General features: G+C 33.5%; 1 long non-coding RNA gene across 1 annotated transcript in view; it reads right to left on the reverse strand.

Moving 5' to 3' along the window:
* The window catches only part of LOC135224104 (uncharacterized), a 38,545-nt gene that overhangs the window by 1,134 nt on the left and 32,411 nt on the right, over positions 1–5,000 (reverse strand). The gene's annotated exons all lie outside the window — the stretch shown is intronic.

The following is a 5,000-nucleotide window of genomic DNA, read 5'->3' on the forward strand; positions in this document are numbered from 1 at the left end:
TACGACCTCCAGCTTGTTCGAGACGCGTGCGAGATTTTTTCCCCTCACGCATAAGTTGTCAACATTATGTTCGTGACTTAACGCAAATTAAAATGTGCTAAAATCTATGGTCAAGTAGAGCCTTGTTTCAACAGAGAAAATTAAAATAAATACGCTATATTTCATTAGGAATAATTGTCTTGTACTGTTTAACTTACACATTATTTATTTTTTTACATTTTCATTCAAATAGAAAAAATCATAAATATCCTATCCTAAAATTCCCGTATCTCTAACTCAAAGTGAATTATCCTCTTCAGACCATTTTAGGCTCTCCCAACCCCAAAAAACAACAAAGTAGCATGTAGGCTTACTCCCCGAGCAAGCAAAAATTAAATCAGTCCATATCTTCGTCTATATAAAAGGTGAAAAGAGAAGTCTCCCTCGCGAGATCCATCACCTGACGCAGCCAGACCTCTAAGGATTTCTCATTTCTTTTTGTAAACTTCTTCTTCGCTCGGAGAAACTCGAGCCACTTGGGATGTCGGTCTTCCTGGCTCACTGAGGGAACGCTTTTATTGACTGTTAAGGCGTGGTCCTTGCTTTGCTCTTATCGCTCTGTGACATGTCCTCAAAAAGAAAAAAAAAAAAACTTGAAATATGTAGTTCTATACTAATATCTCTCTCTCTCTCTCTCTCTCTCTCTCTCTCTCTCTCTCTCTCTCTCTCTCTCCGGAATTTTTTTTTTTTCATGTTCACAGAAGTACGCAGTTCTATATGTATTTATGCTGGTTCTGAAGGCGAAACTTACAATTCTCTCTCTCTCTCTCTCTCTCTCTCTCTCTCTCTCTCTCTCTCTCTCTCAGATCCATTCCAGGTCTCTCCTCTGAGTTACTGGTTCATATGCTGGATCGATTTTAACATGCCTGAAATAATCGCTTTTAACATAACTAAAATTATCACTTTTAATATAACTGACATACAATACGCCGTTTGACATAATTTCAAAAATAATTTGAAATAGAAATTCAGCTTACATTGAAGCAAACGGACAGAGTAGACGTTTATAATCTTGTGTATTGTTTTCAGAAGGATCATTATAGTGCCTTTTGGACATTATAAACTGGTTTTTGATATTGGTCTTTGACCCAAAGTAATATAAAAGTTTGCCCTTTCTAATCAGCATAAAATTTGCTATATATTTAATAATAATAATAATAATAATAATAATAATAATAATAATAATAATAATAATAATAATAATAATAATAATAATAATAATTAAACGCATACTGTTACAAATTAATATTTCCCAAAATTATTTAATTAATGACGACACAGGCTCTGTTGCCTAACAAACTATTGGTGACCCTTTGCTACTCACGAGAATTCATTCTGAGTCCAGTCAAATTAGGGGGAAAATACATCCTACGTTCAGTAAAATAAGGAGGAAAAATGCATCCTACGTTCAGTAAAATTGGCAGAAAAAATACATCCTACATTCACTAAAATTAGGAAAAAAATACATCCTACGTTCAGTAAAATTAGGTGGAAAAAATACCCATCATACGTTCAATAAAATTAAGAGAAAAATAATTAGGAGGAAAGAGTGAAAAGAAACGAATGGAAAAAAAACAGGATGCAAAGAAAAACTGTTGTGAGAGAAAGAGGGAACTTCCAGGGACCCGAAAATATAGTAGAGCTTCTTCCTCTCCAGCGGCTCAGTTAATTGGCGAAAAGAAATTTCTCTCCTCTGGGGAGAGAATAGGGATTCTACAGGGTATGAGTCTCTCTCCGTTTTCTTTTTTACTTTTTCGTGAATCACTCAGTCCTATATATTTATTTATTTAATAAATGTACAAATGAGAGATTCATTCCCTGATAAAACGGCCATAATATCCTGATTCTGCAATAACTAGTTGCACAATTACCACCGTGATAGAATTTTATCTCTACAACTTTAGCTCTACAGCAACCTACAGCAACCTACTAACTGAGCATGCTGGCTTGCTGACTATTGAGTACAATTTCGTAGACAATTGACGAAAATATTGTAGTGGAAATGTTAAAAAGCCATATTAGCAAAAGAAAAAAAAATCAGTCCATTCAGATACCCATGAAAACTACGTAAATTAATAATATATGCTCAATGCATTTTTTTCCTTATTTTAATAGCACTTAGGATATTTCGCACAATGGTATCTGTAAACTGCTGTGAAATGCTAGATCAGAAGTGCTCATTTCGTGGTCTAGAATTCCTCTGGCGTTTCAGATGCTTCTGAAGGCAGATAAGTTTTCGCGTATTCTGCTTTCAATAAAATAAAAAGAAAGTATGCTCTAGGAATAAAACGTTCTCGCGCACAAAGGGTAAAAAGGTGCAAAGGATAAAGTGGAATGAAGATGGCTACGTAAACAGCCGCAGAACGCAGACTCCTAAATGGCTATTATTCACGAGAGCAGAACTGCTAGAAAGCACGATAACAAGAGGGGAAGAAGAACAATGGAAGGGTGAACGCTTGAAGGAAGGGAGAATAGAAGGGATAGTGAGAGTGAGGGAGAAGACTTTTGTCTCTCTTCTCAAAGGAAGATGGGGACCATAGAATGGAGAATGGGAATCAACTGCAAAAAGACGTAGCCACGAATTGCAGAGACTCGTAGATGAACATCGCTTCAGTGAAGTGGTCGGTATGGTCTTGGCCTGCCACCTCGCTGGCCGCGCGTTCAATTCTCGGGCATTCCATTGAGGTGTGAGAGATGTGTATTTCTGGTGATAGAAGTTCGCTCTCGACATGGTTCGGAAGTCACGTAAAGCCGTTGGTCCCGTTGCTGAATAACCACTGGTTCCATGCAACGTAGAAACACCAATCAAACAAACAAGAGTTTACACGAGGCAATTAAGGTATAATGCTTTCGTCATGCGTAAAATTCTTGGTAATAATGTCTTTAAATATACCTAGTAACACAGTAATGAACCATGACAAAAACGAAATAAATAAAGTTGCAAGCGATATATACTTATTCGCAAAAACGCTCAAAAATAAGACTTACGATTTACTTCTAATTGAGCGCTTCAACACATTTCATTTTTACAAATGCTGATTAAGGATGAAAACCATTGCATTCTGAACGATAAAAATATTCAAATTGAGTGTTCATGTTAATTTCCAAAATTTCATTATTAGGGCGTTATTTTAATTTCTATCTACTACCGTTCGGGATTTCATTATTTGGTCTCTTCTTCCTTTATTCTTTGTTTCCAGCCTCTGTATTCTGTTTCTGCTTAAGATTCTCTACTATTTGTTCTCCTCGAATGTCAGATTTCATTATTGCACTTATCTTGCATGTCTTTATGGCTTTGACAATCCCTTCAGTACGTAATTATACAAAAATTATAAAATCACTTCAAGAATTACATGCTGTAATTTAGTTTTTTGGCTAATTTCTCAAATATGATGGATTCTCACACAAAAATGAAAACGTTTCCTTATAATGTGTTAACCCCAAAATGAAAACGTTTCCTTATAATGTGTTAACGACAAAATGAAATCGTTTCCTTATAATGTGTTAAGACCAAAATGTAAACGTTTCTTTTTAATGTGTTAATGACAAAATGAAAACGTTTCCTTATAATGTATTAACGACAAAATGAAAACGTTTTTTATAATGTGTTAAGACCAAAATGTAAACGCTTCCTTATAATGTGTTAATGACAAAATGAAAACGTTTCCTTATAATGTATTAACAACAAAATGAAAACGTTTCCTTATAGTGTGTTAAGACCAAAATGTAAACGCTTCCTTATAATGAAAACGTTTCCTTATAATGTGTTAAGACCAAAATGAAAACGCTTCCTTATAATGTGTTAAGACCAAAATTAAAACGTTTCCTTATAATGTATTAGCATAAAAAAGAAAACGTTTCTTTATAAAGTGTTAAGACCAAAATTAAAATGTTTCCTTATAATGTGTTAACATAAAAAAGAAAACGTTTCCCTATTATGTGTTAACATAAAAAAGAAAACGTTTCCTTCTAATATGTTAAGACCAATTGAAAACGTTTCCTTATAATGTGTTAAGACCAAATGAAAAATTTCCTAATAATATGCTAACACCGTAACATGAAACAAATTAGTGATTATACTAAATAAAACTGATTCACAATATTGTAGATAATTCCCTCCTAATGCAACTTCCTTCTTCGCATCGATTCAATAATAATATTAGATTAGATCTAAGCATGTTTTCGTTCAAAATGTGCCACATTAAAAATTCAGTCTTATCAAAGAAAATTAAGAAGTCTATCATGATTTATCTGAAAAATATTTGCAAGTGTAAGTCTGAGTAATCCAAACTAAGAATTACTATGATGCTAACTGAAGTATTTTTGAAACGTTGTCCAATACTAAACTCTGAGAGACAAAGTTTGTGGTTTTATTACGAAGTTAGATTGAATTTCTGAAGTAAAAGATGAAAATCATTCTATTATCATCGAAATGGAAGGTGAAAATGAGACCTTCGAGGACATCGAAGAATTTTTAGTCCTTGTGCATCGTGCATAAATAAATACAATTGCATATTCTTACAGAAATGAATCGTCTATTGAAACCTCTTGTTTGCCAAGATGGGGAAGTCAAACAGTGCAAGTTTAATCATCGCATATATATATATATATATATATATATATATATATATATATATATATATATATATATATATTTATATATATATTAGTTCTATTATATGACATACATTCTAGTGAAATCTCTTGTTAAATTATTCTTGCCAGGTTGATTACCACGTTGTATTTCGCGGTATGCTGTTATAACATAAAGCACTCTACCGGTATATATTTACACCTTGATTCGTTCTAATCACATCGGCTCCTTCGTGTCCATAGGAACCAGTTATTAAGCAAAGCTTAAAATTTTCTGCGCGGGATCAGTGAGTTCAGCATGATATTACTGTTAAAATAGCAATGGTTGTCATAAAATGCTCAAACAACTGCTGTCCTTATCTTGTATT

The sequence above is a fragment of the Macrobrachium nipponense genome, chromosome 10 (genome assembly GCF_015104395.2).
Source record: "Macrobrachium nipponense isolate FS-2020 chromosome 10, ASM1510439v2, whole genome shotgun sequence".
NCBI lineage: Eukaryota > Metazoa > Arthropoda > Malacostraca > Decapoda > Palaemonidae > Macrobrachium > Macrobrachium nipponense.